Source organism: Mesoplodon bidens (genome assembly GCF_964165515.1).
Source record: "Mesoplodon bidens genome assembly, chromosome: X".
NCBI lineage: Eukaryota > Metazoa > Chordata > Mammalia > Artiodactyla > Ziphiidae > Mesoplodon > Mesoplodon bidens.
Genome location: NC_138163.1, coordinates 59,500,312 through 59,519,964, shown reverse-complemented (window position 1 = coordinate 59,519,964; position 19,653 = coordinate 59,500,312).

Sequence of the window (19,653 nt, the reverse complement as noted above, 5' to 3'; positions counted from 1 at the left end):
AGCTGTGTAAAACCGGGTTCCCTAAAAAACAGGGGTTGAGATAAAAGTTTACATGCTCAGACTTTACTGGAGAATGCAGTGAGGGAAGCAGGAGGGAGGAAAAAAAGTAAAATATCTAAAATAAGCCATAAAAAGTTTTTTTAAAAAGTGAAGTGAGGTAGGAAAGATGGGAGGGTAAATATATTCAAAAGCTGGCCAAACGTAATAAATGGCTCTGTCTTTGAACGTCTTCAAAGAGGCTTATGCAACTACTTTATTTTACAAGAGTCTGTTGGGGGGAAGGAAGACAAGAGAGATCGAAGTATCTGATACCTCCTTCCTCTCTCTCAACTCATCCTGGACAAAGACTGATTTGCAGGAAATTGGCTTCCCTCATTGCCATTTTGTGTCAACTGTTTCTTCCAAGGAATCAGTGTAGAAGCCAGAGCCCTCATGGTCTAGTCCAGATGACACACAACACAATAGTCTCTTTTGCTGATTAGTGCCATGCATGTGTGCTCCTTTTAGTCTGTGATAAAAACAGCTCCTGGGCTTGATGACCATAGAAATAGTATGAGTAGTTACTAGAGATGCATGAACATAGGAAAAGGTTGGGTGGGAGGGACTAGCAGATCAGTAGCAGGGCATGTAAACTGAGGCTGCTACAGCATTACTATTAATAATAGGAAAAATACTTGAAATAGCCAAATATCTATACCCTGTTAGACTAGTTCACTAAATTATGGTATAGTCATATAATGGAATAGTACACAGCAGTGAAAAGAAACGAACTACAGCTATACACGTTAATGTTGGTGAATCTACAAATTATAATGAGCTAATGAAGCAAATCACAGAAGAGTATGATTCCATTTATATAAAGTACTGAAATAGGAAAAGTAACATATTGTTTATGCAGACATACAGAAGTGATAAACAATAATTATAATCAAGAGAACCTGTATTAATAAGGGTAGTGGTTACCTCCAGGAGATGGATACAATTGGGTCAGAGGGCACTTAAGGGGATTCTAAGGTTCTGGTAACAATCTAGGTCTTAAACTGAATGGCAGGTACCTGGGTATTGGTTTTAACATTATTTTTCAAATGAACATACTCATTTTATTTCACAAAAAAAAAATCAAAAAAAAAATTGGTGGCCCTTAGGCAGAAAAAAATTAAGTTTTACAAATTACCTAGACCTAGATCTATATAATCACTACAGTTCTAAATTGGTCATTAAACTACTGTTATATTTTACGGTACTTTTCCGAACAAATTATATGTCAAAGTTTATTTGCAAATTGAGCCATTTAACATGAATTGTAAGAATCATTGCCATCTTTTATTTTAAATTTTTTATTTTAATTTTTAAATGTTTATTTATTTATTTATTTATTTATTTATTTTCTACTTAGTCATCCATTTTATACACATCAGTGTATACATGTCAATCCCAATCCTCTTTTCCTCTTTTATTGCTGTTAGCAGTTGCCTTAGGTATTGAGCTGCTCCTATGTTGGAAGCATATATATTTATAATTGTTATATCTTCTTCATGGATTGATCCCTTGATCATTACATAATGTACTTCCTTGTCTCTTGTAACATTCTTTATTTTAAAGTCTATTTTATCTGATATGAGTATTGCTACTCCAGCTTTCTTTTGATTTCCATTTACATGGAATATCTTTTTCCATCCCCTCACTTTCAGTCTGTATGTGTCCCTAGGAATGAAGTGGGTCTCTTGTAGACAGCATATAGGTGGGTCTTGTTTTTGTACCCATTCAGTGAGCCTGTGTCTTTTGGTTGAAGCATTTAATCCATTCATGTTTAAGGTAATTATCGATATGTATGTTCCTATAACCATTTTCTTAATTGTTTTGGGTTTGTTTTTGTAGGTCCTTTTCTTCTCTTGTGTTTCTCACTTAGAGAAGTTCCTTTAGCATTTGTTATAGAACTGGTTTGGTGGTGCTGAATTCTCTTAGCTTTTGTTTGTCTGTAAAGCTTTTGATTTCTCCATCAAATCTGAATGAGATCCTTGCTGGGTAGAGTGATCTTGGTTGTAGGTTCTTCCCTTTCATCACTTTAAGTATATCATGCCACTCCCTTCTGGCTTGTAGAGTTTCTGCCAAGAAATCAGCTGTTAACCTTATGGGAGTTCCCTGGTATGTTATTTGTCATTTTTCCCTTGCTGCTTTCAATAATTTTTCTTTGACTTTAATTTTTGCCAGTTTGATTACTATGTGTCTTGGTGTGTTTCTCCTTGGGTTTATCCTGTATGGGGCTCTCTGTGCTTCCTGAACCTGGGTGGCTATTTCCTTTCCCATGTTAGGGAAGTTTTTGACTATAATCTCTTCAAATATTTTCTTGGGTCCTTTCTCTCTCTCTTCTCCTGTGAGACCCCTATAATGTGAATGTTTCGCATTTAATGTTGTCCCAGAGGTCTCTTAGGCTGTCTTCATTTCTTTACATTCTTTTTTCTTTACTTTGTTCCACTGTAGTGAATTCCACCATTCTCTCTTCCAGGTCACTCATCCATTCTTCTGCCTCAGTTATTCTGTTATTGATTCCTTCTAGTGTAGTTTTCATTTCAGTTATTGTATTGTTCATCTCTGTTTATTTGTTCTTTGATTCTCCTAGATCTTTGTTAGACATTTCTTGCATCTTCTCTATCTTTGCCTCCATTCTTTTTCGGAGGTCCTGGATCATCTTCACTATCATTATTCTGAATTGTTTTTCTGGAAGATCGCCTATCTCCATTTCATTTAGTTGTTTTTCTGGGGTTTTATCTTGTTCCTTTATCTAGTGCATAGCTCCCTGCCTTTTCATCTTGTCTATCTTTCCGTGAATGTGGTTTTTGTACTACAGGCTGCAGGATTGTAGTTCTTCTTGCTTCTGCTGTCTGCCCTCTGGTGGATCAAGCATCCTTGCCTTCAAATTTACCTCCTTGCCTCCAATTTTTACTCGTCCAGTCCATTCTTCCTACTATTCCCATTCAGCTTCCAAAACAGTGATTTGATTATGTTATAGTCTGACTAAAACTTTCCATGGGTTCTCACTATTTTTCTAAAGTTTTGTAGGGACCTCATGCAGAATTCAACATTTCCATTCTTTCATAAAGGAAACAATATAGTTAATTAGGGTGCAGCTTTCTTTAGTTACAAATCCAATCTAAAGATATACCCTGATCACCTTGTTTAGGTGGTGAGAAACTGGGGAGCTGTTGATTAGACTACTGTATTTTCTAAGACTCTTTAGCAATACATGGTGTCTGTGGATCAAGTCAATAAATAATCCCATCAATATAAGCTGATTTGAATTTGTTTCATTCTCAAATGGTAAGTTTTCCTGACCTTTTCCTTAAACTCTCAGGGAGCCTTACTACTGTCCCTTTCTGTGACTACTGCCATCTCAACATACTTTTAAAATCTAATTCTCCTGAGAGAATGTTCTAGTTCTGCCAGATTCATGTCATTGCTCCCTAAACAAGCCATTCCTACTTGTATGACATAGCTCATACATCCTCTTGATATGGGATGCCTTCCTCCATCCTTTTTACCCATCAAAGTCTTCCAAAAACTGTCTCATATGCTACCTTCTCCTTCATATCTATATTTAACGAACATTACTATGTGCCAATGACTATGCTTGGTGTCCACCATGCATTATTTTATTAAATTCTCACAACAACCCAATGAAGTTGGCACTATTATAATCTTCATCTTACAAATGATAAAAATAGGCTCAAAGGGGTTATTTAACATGTCTACAGTCACACAAATAGTAAGTAGCACAGCCAAGAGTAATACAAGAAGTATTTGATTTCAAAGACCATGCAGTGTGAAGCAACTATAATCATCCTCATTAACACTGACCCATTCTTATTTTGGCTTCCTAGAGAATTTAGAATGTTGTTTGAATCATGCTGCCACTAGAATATATGGAGCCACATATGATTTAATAATATTGCATATACTCAATTTTATATCCTGAATAAAATTATAAGTTCCATGAAGATAGACTCTATATGTCACATCTTTTTTCTCTCCCATACTCAAAATATACCTATTCTTATTAATTTCATTTCATCAAAACCCTATATTCTATCTTGTTGACTTCTATTTAGCAAGCCTTGAAATTGCTCCCTTATTTTTACCCTTGGTAAACAGTTAATAAATAACAGGAAGTTGAAGATTCATGGCAAATAGGTCTTAATTTGAATCATTAATAATTCAAAATCAATGCTAAAATTGGGACATGCATGAATTGTATACATTTATATAACTACATGAATCTGTAGTGGATCTAAATCACCACAGACTCTTTAAAGGCTTTCCCTTCCAGCTTTCTCTTCCACCTCTATGAAATCTTGCCTCCTCTCAGGAGCAGGAAGTCTTGCTCTGACCCCTAGTGTTCTCACTTTCACTCTGTTCTCTATGCTTGTAATAACTTTTGAGGGGTTAGTGATGAAAAGAAAGGGCCATAAAGATAAGGAAACATGAAGGGGAATAAACTTTCCTGGTTGATATTTCAAAAATATTACCTTTATTCCTTGTTCTCTCCAATAAATATTTCCACCTCCGTGAAGAAAGCTTACTTCTCATCTAGATGCCTATGAATGGACAGACACATGCAACCTGTACCCAAAGGTGGAAACTGAGTCTCTCTCCTGAATTTCTTTCTACAGAATGCCATTATTTCCCAAAGTTTTTTCCCTCTCTAGACACTGGATCTCCTTCTACTACTCTGGGGATTTCACCATCTTACACAGTAAGACTATAGCTGTGATAGAACTTACCCAAAAAGAGCAAGAGTAAGCAACTTAGCTTAAAAGCTGTAGGTTGTGTGGGCTGGTTCCTCACCCTGAATCTCCTGTCATGCCCTATTCTTTCTCAGAAGTATTGTCCAGTCTCTTGGTCCTGGCAGTCTGTTTCAAGAAGGGAAATCATTGGTGAATGAGGCTTAGATTCTCGGGAGATGAGCGATTATTCTCCAGTTTCTGCACTGCCAGCTATGGGTTTTCTTTAATGGTATGATAGTGCTAAAAATGTGGGACACAAAAATAATGCATTGACTTAATCTCTTAACTGTTTTAAAAAGATTCTTCTTCTCGTCCTTGCCTTGCTACATGTTTCATTAAGCCTTTCTGCAATGCCTCAGGTGACTGTCCATGAGCATGCTAGTTTTGAGATCTAAAGGAGTCCCTCTGTTTAGGAAGCCAGAGCTTGTCCCACTGGAGTAACCTTTCCCTATTCAGAAAAAGGTTCAGTTCTTTTGGAAATTTAGTCCAAAATTGATCTCAATGGCAACCTCTAACAAGGCTTCATTAGACCCTCTTTTCCAACCTTCTGCCCACTGCCCTGTATCTAAAAAAGAAATTCAAAACGTTCTTTAGTGAGCTTTAAAACCCATTGCTCTCTCAGCCCAGCAGAATTACTTTTGAAATCATCAGTGTCTTCTAAGCATCTACCAATGACTCTGTCATCACTTACCTGGACAGAGTAATATATTAATACATTCTGATAGTTCTGGTTCATGAAAGACCATAAGATAGTCTGTCTCTAGCCCATTTGTCTAAACATAGCACAAACTTAATTTTATCCTACTACTCCAATGCCATGATAGGATGCAGTGGGAAAATGGAATCTCAGATCTTAATATTCCATGATTATTACTCAGGAAAGAAGGGCAAAATAGGATCCTGCCATATGTGAATGAATAATAAAATATTGCTGTTGTTCATTTCTAAGGTTGATTATACTACACTATTATTGATAGCATATGGTTTTAGTTATTTTTATAGTATTAGTAAAGGCTTAGTTCTAATTGGTCCCCGTTCTTTCTCAGTTTTTCCTTGTAGCCAAAGGTTTGCATGCCAGTCATCCGTGTAGGGTCAATGCAGATTGCCTTTGAATAGAGCAATGTTCAATTGCCTACATGGTAATCAAACCAAATATCCTGGAGTCACCAATATAGTGGTCACAAATGAGCCACCAGATTTATACAGAAATATTATTTATCTACCTGCCTATTTTCAAAAATAAGATATTTGAATTAGTTTATTATGCATGGCACCTACACAAAAAGGCTTTAAGGTTGAGGAAAGAAGATAACTATATGGGAAAACCACACTGAGGTTAATTACTGCAATTCGTCATTATATTTAGCTGTGAGCTTCCCAATAGTCAAGGCAAACTTAGAAATATAATGAATTATATAGTGGTTATTGTTTGATTAAAAGTACCAATTCATCTGGATACAGATTTTCTTTTTTTTTTTTGCTTTTTTTTTTTTTTTTTTTTTTTTTTTGCTTTTGCCTGAAACTAAATTGTTAGAGGAGTTTTTCATGAAGCTCTTTTTGTAAGAAACATTAGACCTAATAGGCAATGTTCTTAAGCAAAATTTTTCTACTGGCTATTTTAAAAATATATCCTCAATAAAAACTGGGTACAATATTAAATTATAATTTTGTGAAGGTGTTTCTACAAAGAGTTATATTAATAATGTCCAGGTAAGTGGTGACCTATCTTGATTCAGAGTTTTGAGTTCACACTAACCAGTCATTTCTCTACATCTTCTTTTTTTCTCAAATATCAAGGGCCTCAGCCTTATGCTTAAATCACTCATGTTAATGTGAGAAGTTACTATTACTGTCTATCTTCCTCTGAACTTACAAAACTTGCACACATATGATCTCATGTGTCTTCTCAACACAACCTAGAGACACAGTTACTTTTACGCTTTGCAGATGTATCACCTACAACACAAAATGAAGTCACTCACCCAAAAGCCACAGACCTGGCTGATATAGAACTAGAATTAGAACATCTCTCTTCCAACTTGATGTTCTTTCTATTATTTTTCTCCATAGATAAAACATATAATAGGCAAGTGTCCACATACCTTGGGAATAAAACATTCTCAACAAGATCACAGGCACAATATACTTACCAGTTATTATGAATAATAAATTTTCTCTGTTGCCTAGGTTACCTATTAGGCATAATGAGGTGGTTCATTTCCTTAATTTTTAAGCCAAGAAATTATACAATCTTTCAAAATCCTAATGTTCTAAATATGGTTACAAACCATACTGCTAAGATTTTGCAAAATGAACAAATACTCTGACAGAAAAGACAGAAAGAACCAGGCATCCTGACTCAACAGCTTACTGAAGCCTCCCTGGCTCTCCTCTGCCTTTTGTTAAGTATTATTTAAGAAACACAACTGAAAAGTATCCATTTAATAAATGAAATTCTACTCCACCCCTCCATCCCCAAAGGAGATTCATTCTCCCATCTAAAGACCAAATGTTTATTCTATAAACGTAGGAAGCAAAAAAGAAAGGGATGAAAACCAACTTTTAATACATTGGGTATGGGAAGGATGTACTCTCTCTTATCAGAGCCCAACAGACTCTAGAGCCTGAAGATGGGTGGCTTACAGGGATGCTGCAGCTGCTGCCATTTCTTGCGGCTGCCACTCTCTCAAACAAAGCAGCAGTTTCATCCTTTGTGTCTGCCTGGGGGCTCACTTGCCTTTTCAGACTAATGACAAGCATTTTTCTAGTTCTTGGAGGTCAAAAATGTTTCCTAAAAATTCAGATGGGAAATATCCTCCCTGCATAACCAACTTTCTCTGCTACATTCTGCTATGGCAGCTGAAGGAAAAGGAAGTCCAATTTTTTTTTTAACATCTCTATTGGAGTATAATTGCTTTACAATGTTGTGTTAGTTTCTGCTGTACAACAAAGTGAATCAGCTATATGTATACATATATCCCCACATCCCCTCCTTCTTGTATCTCCCTCCCACCCTCCCTATCCCACCGCTCTGGGTGGTCACAAAGCACCGAGTTGATCTCCCCATGCGATGCAGAGATGCAGACGTAGAGAACGGACTTGAGGACACAGGGAGGGGGAAGAGTAAGCTGGGACGAAGTGAGAGAGTAGCACTGACATATATATATATATATACTACCAAATGTAAAATAGATAGCTAATGGGAAGCAGAAAGTCCAATTTAAATGTGTTGATACCAAGTAGTGCCAAGCACTTGAAGTAAGAGTGCTTTCACCTAGATTTTCTGGTTTAATCCTCATAGCAAATATGAACAGTAAATATTATTATTTCCATTTGGCAGGTGAGGAATTAAGGCTCAGAAATGTTAACTAATGTCAAACTAGTAAATACCTTAGTAGAGCTCCAGTCTGATTCTTCCCATGTTTTCTCAGGACCACAGCCATCGTTGTGTCTTGAAAGGCTTCTCAATTCTCTAAGATTCATTCACACTGAATAGAGTAAAAGAAGCCACTCAGAGACCCCATGTATCAGTTAAGGTTTGGTCTTCAACTTGTCCTGAACAGAGATCAAGGACAGAAGGAACAGCAATAGAAACAAAGCAATGTTTGGAGCAAATCTTCAAGAGGAAGTAAGTAATATCCTGTGATAAACCATAATGGAAAAGAATATTTTTTTTAAATGTACGTATATGTATAATTGAATCATATTGCTTTTCAGCAGCATATTGCTTTTTACACATTGTAAAATAACTATAGTTCAATTTAAGAAAAAGTGTAAGTAGAAGAGACAGAAGAGACGATTATTTTTAAGGGTGAATTCAGGGTTTTTTAAAGAGACTAAACCCTACACAGCTGAAGGGAGAATGCTCTAAGGAAAATAATAGCAAATTACAAGTACAAAATGAAGTACAGGGGGAACTATATCAATATTTTGTTATAATCTGTAAGGGAAAAGAATCTGAAAAATTATATATATATATATGTATATATGTATGTATAACTGAGTCACTTTGCTGCACACCTGAAACTAACACAACATTGTAAATCAACTATACTTCAATTAAAAAAAATAAAGTACAGGGTCTTGGAAGGGCCAATGCAAGTAAGCAGCCCTGTAGCTTAAGCTTCTCTGGCTTCAAAGTAAATCTGTCTCGCTTACAGTATTTAACAAAGATAAACTTTGGAGCAAAGGGGGTCAAGAATCTATGCATAGAGGTAAAGAGATATGGGCTTATAAGCTTCTGGAGTAAAAGAGATAGCTCTGATTCAAACTTTCCACTTCAGCACAAAAAAGAAGAAAGACTTAGCCAGAAATTAACCTCTGTCAAGTAAAAGGAATGAGCAGAAATGGTCAAAAACTCTCTTCTCTCCTATTGCCAGTAACAGAGATATCTTCACTTGAGATCACCCACTACCCCGCTCCCACACAACATACAAGATGTCTCTGAAAATAAGGGACATAGAACTTAATAAAAGATGACAAGAAGAGAAATAGAATGTGTATAATAATAAAAAAATGGAGCAGAATGAGTAGAGAAGAAGGATTGGGTACACTTGGGGGAAAAGCAGTATTTACATAAAGATGATGTTATGTTTATATGCAGCTGTATCAACCATTCAACAGATCAAGCAATTTAAAAGTCATCTCTAAATATAAGGGTTACTATCAGAGTAATGGTGCCATTCATCTAAGTCCATCAAAATGGCTGCAAATACCATTTCTGTTGCTTTTCATTGCAATGCTTTGGTCACATAGATAAAGCTAGAGTGTGGATGAAGAGCCACAGGGGCCTTGGGAAAATAAATATAGATTTGAGAGTATTATGATATAACCGTGTATCCAAGGTGTGACTATGGCCTTTTCAGACCAATTTGTCCACAGACATAACAGAAATGAGACAATCAAATGAGCACTGTTCTTCAAAGTGGTCACCCACTGATTTTAACAATGATGCTACTACACAAACATTTCTGGAATTACTAAGTGGGATTAGATACAGAGTTTGAGACAATGTCGTGAGTATCCTCACTGATGGCAAATCTTGGTCCTCTGAGGGGAAGATTTGATTTTCTGAAACAGCTAAAAGTCATTCAGAGTCAGATCTCATGAACAGGGTGAATGATCAAACTGCTAACAGTATTTGGGTCAAAAAATGAAGTGTGACTCTAAAATAATGAAACCAATCACCTGATATAGCTCAGAATGTGATTTTGAATGCAATTCCAAAGCAGGAGTTTATAGATAACATCATACTTACCAGCTTCCCATTCTCTCTGACAATGTCATTTCTAATTCTCTTTGTTAGCAACTATCCATCTGAGATTGTTAGTTGTGTTGACGGAAAGACAATGCTTGCATGACCTAGCTGACTAAGACTTGTTTGATTTCTACAAAGGGGAAAAAATCTCTTCCATATTCACAGAACTCACCCTAACACAACTTCATAAATATGTGTTGCAGATCACAAAATAGAACAAGAATAGCTCAGTGAAGGGAGGACTGAAGGGAGATAGGGAGGAAGAAGAGAAGGAAAGGTAATATATTCATTATAGTAGTTCTCTAGAACTTGTACTAGGTCTTCTGCTAGGAATCATGCTAATTTTGCACTAGGTACTTTAAATATCTTTTTCGCATTTAATATCATCCTTGTTACATAGAATATATAGTTTAATACACTGTTGAAGAATTAAAATAAATCTAAGGGATATGGATCATTATTCCAATGTGTAATAGAGCTGAGGCACAGAGCGACTGGGTAGCATGTTCAAGGTATTACAACAAATAAATAGCAGAACCAGGAAAGAAATCCCTGTCTGGCTAACTACAAAGTCAACGTTCCTTGCAGGATACTATGATGTACATGTCCTCTTACTGTGAGCATTTGTAATGTCAGCTACCACATTTACTTATTCAACAAATATTTATTTGGCACCTATTATATCCTGGCACACTTCCAGATGCTAGAGATACAGCAAGAAACAGAACAAAGCCCTATGCCTCGTGGAGGTTACATTCAAGTGGGAGGAGAGAGGCAATAATGAGATAAACAGGCAAAGGAAATAGTGTGTTAGTCATAAATACTCTGTTGAAAAAAAAGGAAGGGTGGAGAGAGAAAGAGAGAAAGAAAAGTAGCTGGGCTCGGTATAGGGAGGTGATCAGGAAGCATCACATTCTGGATTTTTAAATTGAAGCATAATTGATTTATAATGTCATGTTAGTTTCAGGTGTACAGCACAGTGATTCAGGTATATATATATATACTCTTTTTCAGATTCTTTTCCCTTACAGATTATTACAAAATACTTAGCGTAGTCTCTATGCTATACAGTAGGTTCTTGTTGGTTATCTATTTTATGTATAGTAGTGTGTATCTGTTAATCCCAACTTCCTAATTTATCCCTCCCCTCCTCTTTCCCCTTTGGTAACCATAAGTTTGCTTTCTATGTCTGTGGGTCTATTTCTGTTTTGTAAGCAAGTTCATTTGTATCTTTTTTTTCAGATTCCACATATAAGCAATATACGATATTTATCTTTCTCTGTCTGGCTTACTTCACTTACTATGATAATCTCTAGGCCTATCCATGTTGTTGCAAGTAGCATTATTTCATTCTTTTTTATGGCTGAGTAATAGTCCACTGGATATATTTTGACAGTAGAAACGAGGATTTGCTGGTAGATTGGATTTGAGATGAGAGAAAGTAAGGAATCAGATGATCCCTTTTTTTTTTCAAAACTGTGTACTTGTGTATGTATCACAGAACTATCATTCTATACTGTATTCTATGAAAAAATAGTCTGTGGTCAAATAAGTGTGGGAAATTCCAGATACTGTAGTATATCCTCCTCTTGAATATCAACCATACAATTAGCACATTATAGGCTCTTGGATTACTGATGTAAAAATAAATAAATGTGTGGGCGAATGAGTTAATAAACAAATAGAATTTTCTCAATTATTTTAACCACAGAACCCACTTTTTCTGGCATAGTGGGGTAGAGGAGGCACTTATTAGTATATCTTGGAACTACTGTCCTGAAAAAAAGCACATAGGAATATACAACAAGGCAAAATATTATTCATGATCTTGAACTGAATTTTTTCAAGATACCACTCTGAGTGCAGGACTCCCTCTCCAGGAGCAAAATACACAGTCTAAGGTTTCCACAGGAATAGTGGCATCTGTTAATACTGCACTGTAGCTGTGATTTCTCAGAAAAAGTCCTCAATTGGGAACAAAGTGTGAGTTATTAACAAAAGAATTATCACACCTTCTACACAGGCAAATGTCAGGAGTTATAAGGTGTTAACAAGCAGAGTATTAGGAACGTACCAAGAATACCCTTTTTTTTTTTTTTTTTTGCGGTATGTGGGCCTCTTACTGTTGTGGCCTCTCCTGTTGTGGAGCACAGGCTCTAGACGCGCAGGCTCAGCGGCCATGGCCAATGGACCCAGCCACTCCGCGGCATGTGGGATCCTCCCGGACCGGGGCACAAACCCGCGTCCTCCTCATCGGCAGGTGGACTCCCAACCACTGCGCCACCAAGAATACCCTTTTTAAACTACTTAGAGCATTTGCTTTTTGGATCAGAAATTTCCACCACAAATATTCAAAATGGATTTCTTACACAGCTGTCACCCTGAAAGAGTTCCTACATGTCTGTCTTCCTTCTGGTTCCTCGGGAGCATTTTAGTATCATGGAAACTCAGAGATGAAAAAGACTTTTAAATTTCTACCCAACATAAGAATCTCTTTTACAATGTCCCCAAAAGACTAACCCTTCTTAAACATCCCAGTAACAGGAAGCCAGCTATCTGCTGTACGAAGCAATCCATTCCATCTGGGGACCGTTCTAATTGTTAGCAGAATTTTCTTCAAATTAAATGTAGATTGCCCTCCCTTCCTTAACTCTTACAATGGGTCTTAGCCCAGTTTTCTGAAACTAAATAAGATTCCTCCTTAAATCACTTTAACTATTTGAAAACTGCTATCATCTCCCATTGGTTCTTACTGTGAAGGAAGACTTGAAGTTCTTACTGTGAAGGCTTGAGGAGCTAATTCAAACTCTCCCCCGACCCTACTGAGATTCCAGGACATAACATGACCTTTGGAAGGTGACAAACATCTATTTGCTTGAAAAAAGTTAATGAGAAGAACTTTCCCTTTTCAGAAATATTCCAGGTAATAAATGAAAAAGGAATGACAGAATTAGAATATAACCATTTTTGCAAGCCCTAATGGATAAAACAAAAAACAAAAAGCAAAACTAGGTAATGCTTACCAATGGCTGCTAACATTAAAAAAAAAAAAAGAGAGAAAACCGGAAATGAAGTGGCTCCTGATGGAAGAAGAAATTAACACTGCTTATGAAGCATTCTTTTTTGGCCTCGCAGCTTGTGGCATCTTAGTTCCCTGACCAGGGACTGAACCTGGGCCCTCAGCAGTGAAAGCACAGAGTCCTGACCACTGGCCCACCAGGGAATTCCCCTATGAAGCATTCTTTCAAACACAATAAACAATCTGACCAATCCTCAATATCCAACTACTAATTCATAGGAAATTCAGAGGTCAAAGGAAAAAAACTGCACCACAAGAATTAAATCCACAAAATCCAAACTCGGGAAAAATCTACAGGACAAATGATCAATAAGTAACATGGATCATAAAAGAAAGACAAATGGAATTGAAAGATATGTCAACCAATTACAATCTATGGACTTATTGAGCTCTTGTTTCAAAACAATTATAAAATAACATTTGTGAGACAACTAGGGAAATTTGTACACTAACTGGATATTTGATGATGTTAAGAAATTGTTCATTTTTTAGTTATGTTAATGGTATTGTAGTCATGGATTTTTAAGTTCTTGTCTTTTAAAGATACATAGCAAAACATTTATAGATGAAATGACATGATATCTGAAATTCTGGGATTTCCCTCCAAATAATCCAGTTTGGAGGATAATAGATAAAACAAGGTTGCCCATAAATTGAAAACTATTGCATCTGGGTGATGGGAGTATATGGAAGTTCATTATACTAATCTCACTGTTTTTGTATCTGCTTCAAATTCTCCATGATAAGCAGCTTAGGGGGAAAAATACTTCCCTTGATTTGTCTACTACCAATCCCCATCCCATAAGTCTTATTTTCTCCAGCAAGATGCTTTTCAATTATTTAAGCCTCTTCTCCTGTAACATGGATTCTAGACTCTTCGCCATTGTAGTTACCCTCCTCTAGGAAGAGCAAAGTCCTCCTTGAACACAGTCTCCCAAATGTGGTTTGAACACTACTGAGGGACTACTATCTCCCTTAATCAAAATATTATTATTCTATTGAAAATCTAAGTTGCATTAGCTGGCTTGTCATTAATATCATATGTTCGACTCATACTGACCTTACAGTCAACTAGAACCATCAAGTTTTATTCACATGAGATGTAGTAGTATATTCAGCTCCTCCATCTGTACAATTGATTTTCATCTTAACTGTTAAATTCCATCTTTAGTTTTAGCTCATCTTTCTGGCCTATGGAAGTAATAATGGTTGTATGAATTCCAAAAATAATAAATAAATAAAAGCTACTATTTATTGTTTTCTGGGTGATCATTTGGTCTTCATGAGTTAGCAGAAATAATTCACCCCAGGTCACATAGCTAGTAACTGTGGCAGAGTTGATTCAAGCCTTCGATCTTACCAAACCCATGTTTTTATGCTTTCTGCACTGGGGTGCCCTCTACCATATTAGCTATTCTCCCTAATGTCATCTGCATACTTTATAAGGATGTCTTCTGAGAAATCTTTAACCTTTGATAAAAATTGTTTATCAGAATATGACCAAGAACTAAGTGTGGGGTATCATTAGCAGAAACCACCTGGTACTGATTTAATAATCAATGTACTCAGTTAACGATTAGTTGAACAATTATAAAACTTATTTAACTCTATTCTCACCCAGCCCACATATACCTCCCTATCTATTCTAAATGAGTAACATGCTAAAGATTGTCAAATGTTTGCAAAAATAAGACAGCTTCCTATCAAACTAGTAACACAACAAAAAATCAAATGAGGTTATTTTAGTATGACTTATTCCTAGAAGAAACCATCTTGTTCCTGGTGATTACCATTTTTTTTCTTAGTGTGCATAAAACATTTATTTCACAATCTAGTCTAGAATCTTGCCAGGAAAACATATGTAGATTATAGTTCTGTATTGTCAGGAATCCACCTTGTTCTCCCTCTTAAATCACCACAGATGCCTATCTCCTGCCCCTTAAAAGTCTCAAAGATGACTGAAATGATTCTAAAATCACATTTTCAGATTATTTTAACACCCTAAAATGGAATTTTTCTGGCCCTCGAAACTTGCCCCCACTGACAGTTTGCAGCCTGGTTGATTTAAAACTACATGTGATCTTTATTCATAAGGCATAATTATTGAAAAGGCAGTTCATGATATGGGGCTTAAAAATGGCAGAAAGGAGTCAGTGTGGACAGGAATACAGAGGAAGAACATCATAGGGAAATGAGATTGAGAAGAAGAATGTTGAGAAATGTGCAGAAGATGTAAAATGAGAATTGATTAATTTCATTTTTTTATTGCTGTCTGTGCCAGTCCTTTTAATTCTTGCTCCAAATACAGATCTTTAAGTATTTTATTGTCCTTAGCTTCTTAGAATTTTTCAAATAACAATTTTTGGCTTTATCTTTTATTATTCTACCTTTCCCCCTGGGGAAACAGTGTCCAGGGCCCCTTCTAGAGATAGAATTCTAGAAGTCAGGTGTCGGTAAAGAGGTTTACCAGTCCAGCATGCAATGGTGAAGTATACCTTCTGGGACAAAACCAGGTCAGAAAGTAAGAGCCAGGCCAAAGTGGAAAAGGCAAGAGAGTAGGACAAAAGCAAGAAATGATCCTAAATGAGGGGTGTGTAACCAGTGACAGGCATGACCTAGTAAGCAAGTTTGAGTGGCACAGACAAGGGAGAGTTCTTAAGAGAACAGTCAAGACAAAAGGAAGACATCCTATTATATAAGCAAGAGAGGGCCTTAGAGTCCTCTTCAAACTGATTTGAACAGTCTTTAAACTCACTATTCTTCAGGGTATAAATGATGTTTGTAACATTTAGTGTCTTAAAGTATTAACATTTTTTTCTTAATTGAAGTATAGTTGATTTACAACGTTGTGTTAGTTTCAGGTGTAGAGCACAGTGTGATTCCATTATATATATATATATATATATATATATATATATATATATATAATATATATATATATATATATATTATATATATTATATTATATATATTATATATATATATATATATTCTTTTTCAGCTTCTTTTCCCTTATAGGTTATTACAAGATATTAAATATATTCCCTGTGCTATACAATAGGTCCTTGTTGGTCATCTACTTTATGTATAGTAGTGTGTACATGTTAATCCCAAACCCCTAATTCATCCCTCCCCCAACCTTTCCCCTTTGGTAACCATGAGTTTGTTTTCTGTCTGTGGGTCTATTTCTGTTTTATAAATAAATTCATCTGTATCTTTTTTTTTTAAGATTCCACATATAAGCAATATCATATGGTATTTGTCCTTCTCTGTCTGGCTTACATGACACCTGTAGTTCAGTCAGTCAATCAGCATACATTTTCCTTTCGCCTACAATATGCAAGAAATAGCAACGCACTTTTGATAGGAAACAATATGACAGATATGATAAGATATTTAAGACACAAATCTGAGAAGCAGGGACTTTATAACATCAGGCAGAGAAGATATGAATAATGAAATATTTGAATAAATGATATGAGGCTGTATATAAGGGTAAAATGACTGACATGAACAGTATGTTACAAGTGTTCAGACATGGGAGAAAATTCTGAGTTGGAGTAATCAGATGAGGCTCACAAACCCAGGTCCTGAAGAATCTAATAGGAAGAAAAAAATTAGAAAGTGCATTTCTCGAAACTCCTTACAGGCAATGTGAACACAAATGTCTCCTTCTAAAACGTGCTTGACTGACCAGATTGAATTCTATACAATCCCTTCTTCATTTTGTACTCCAAAAATTGCTGTTTCCTTTATGTCCCACAGCCAATATTGGGAGATGTTGAATGAGTAACTTCAAAGAAACAGAAAGCCTTCGAGAACATTTTGTAAATGCAGAAAAAAAACATGGTCACCCCGAGGCTCCACGGTGGTAATCACTACTAAATACAAAATTTCCATCTGTCCTTTGGGTATCACTTTCAACCTATAAGAAGGCAAACTTCAAAAGCTAAGGTTATAATAAAGCCCTTTTGTAGTGGACCACAAAAATACAAAAGGGCTGTTCAACAGCTTAACATTTGCTTTTGTTTGCAACTCAAAGAACAGCTGCTTTCTGGCTTGTTAATAAATTTCAGTGGGTGTCCTCTTCCTTTTACAGTCCATTAGCGTTTCTGGGAAAACACTGAAGTAAATCATGTAGTCAAGAGCCTGGAGTTATCTATGCTTTGGCGTTCATTTCCTACATTACAGTTAATGGGAACAACAGATGCCAAAAAGAGCCATGCAATTAGTTTACTTCATTTCAGAGACTCTTCCATCAGTGGAGTGTAATAGAATTTTACCTTAGTAAAGGTGGAGGCGATTTTCAGGTTTAGCCATTGTCATATTTAAGAATGAATAGGCAATAGTTTAGGAACAAGAAGTGATATATTATGATTTACCACTCTTCTTTACTGACTTTTAAATCAATAATGCAGTGGTCTGTCTTACGACAGAGAGCTGTAGGACACATTTTTAAACCCAAAAGCAAGTTGAAACAGGTCATAAAACTTGAGAATCTATGAAAATCCCCTAGGGGATCAATGTTAACCACTCGGATTTCTTCTTAAACAACCAGAATCTCTTTGAGTTCCAAAGACAAGATTTTAAAAAGTGTGAATTCCCAGCTTTTGCACATGAAATACTATCGTTATAATTCCTTAAAGCAACATTAAATAAGTAAGTGCATTTTGTGTTAAGATACCTGATTGAACAGAAGCCTGAAAAAAGCTCAGCTACATCAAAGGATAAAAGAGAATCAAATCTGCTGTCTCTAGTTTTTTATTCATTCATTTGTTCATTCATTCATTCAAAGGCACTTATTGAACCATGATGTGAATTTTCTGAGATGAAAAGACATGTTTCTTCCCCTCAAGAAACATACAATCTAGTCAGAGAGGCAGAATATGAACAATTGTGATAAAAACAAAAAAGAAAGGAATGCTAAAAGAGAAGTGCAGGTAAAGGATTTTCTAAGTACAGAGAAAAAACAAAACATAAAATAAAATATATATTATGAGTACTTACATTGGACTAGGCCTGTACTTGGTACTATTATTATACAAATTAATTTAAATGTTTCACACAACAACTTGGTGATCTAGGTATTATTTCCCACGTTTTATATGTGAGAAATCTGAGGCTCATACAGGATGTATAACCTACTTAAGGTCATGCAACTAATAAGTGGCCGAGCCACAATGTAAACCCAGCAATGCTTTACTCCTAAGCTTGCACTTAGTAGACTACACGTCCAGGTGAGGAAGCATTCTCAATGGTTGCTGGAATGCACACTGAAAAAAAAGCACTGCTTACACATCTGAAAGAGTATAAACACTTCTGCATTATGCAGGATGGTAGTGTATGAAAAGCAACCTGATTACATACAGTAAGAGGGTGATGGCAATGCAAGTTGCATTAGGAAGGTAGCAAGGAGCTCAAAAGGGGGTAATTTGGATCCTATTTTAATCTTATATGCACCAAATATTTGAGTACCTAACAAGTTCAATTTTGAACATTTGAAATTGAAATGCTTGAGAGACATCCAAATGGACGTGAAGAGAAGCCAGCTGGATTTGTGGGTCTGTAGATCATCTGAAATAGTTCAGTTAGAAATAGTATTTGGGGAGTGTACAGAATAATTTAAGCCAAAGGTATGGATAAGACTGCCTCCAGAGAAAATAGAGAATATAGATAAGTGGGCCTGGAAGTGACATTTAAGGACTCCCACACTTCATTACTTTGGGCAACGCTGTAAAACCATCCGTTTTGAAACTGTGGTGATGCTGTAGAAAGGGGAGCAGAGAGGAGTTCATGAAGACTTTGATCAGACAGCAGTGCTGAGCTTTGAAGTACGAGTATTGTTTCCCGAGCTTGTGAAGGTAGGGATGGGCAATTCACTCTTGAGGAAAGAGCGTGAACAAAGGCACAGAAGCATAAAATGAAATGGTATATTTGGAGAATAACAAGCAAACCTTTTATGGCAGCAGTATAAGAACCAAGGGGAAAAAAGGCCACAAAGATAACCTGAGACCAATTTTGGGAAAATTTAGTCTATACCCAGTGGGGATTTGTTGAAGTTTGTAAGAAAAGCAATAGCCATATTTATATTTCAGAAAAAGAATTCTGATATCATTAAGAGGGATTGACAGAAAATGAGTGTGGTTTTTATTCCTGTGTGATGGGATAATATGTCAAGATATTAAATTAATTTTCCTGTATTTTCTTTATTTTGAATTTCCCTTCTTCCAAATTCATGCAGTGCTTTTCACTGCCTTGCGGAACAGTAAAAGATTCAAATCACGGCTTCTGAATTTTAAAAATTTATTTGAATTACAGAAATCTGGGATATTGAGCTTCCAAAGCCTCAACCTTGAAGAACTTGAAACTTCAAATTTATGTCACAAACAATAGATCTGGAGTAAGAGCCCATTTTCCCAGCCCAAATTAAAGATTCCACAGTCTGGAGAAGAAAGTCAGAAACAAAGCAAGAGAGTGGATGCTCATGGGTCTTTGATAAATGGCCCTGAACAGCAATACTTCCCACTAGCTGAGAT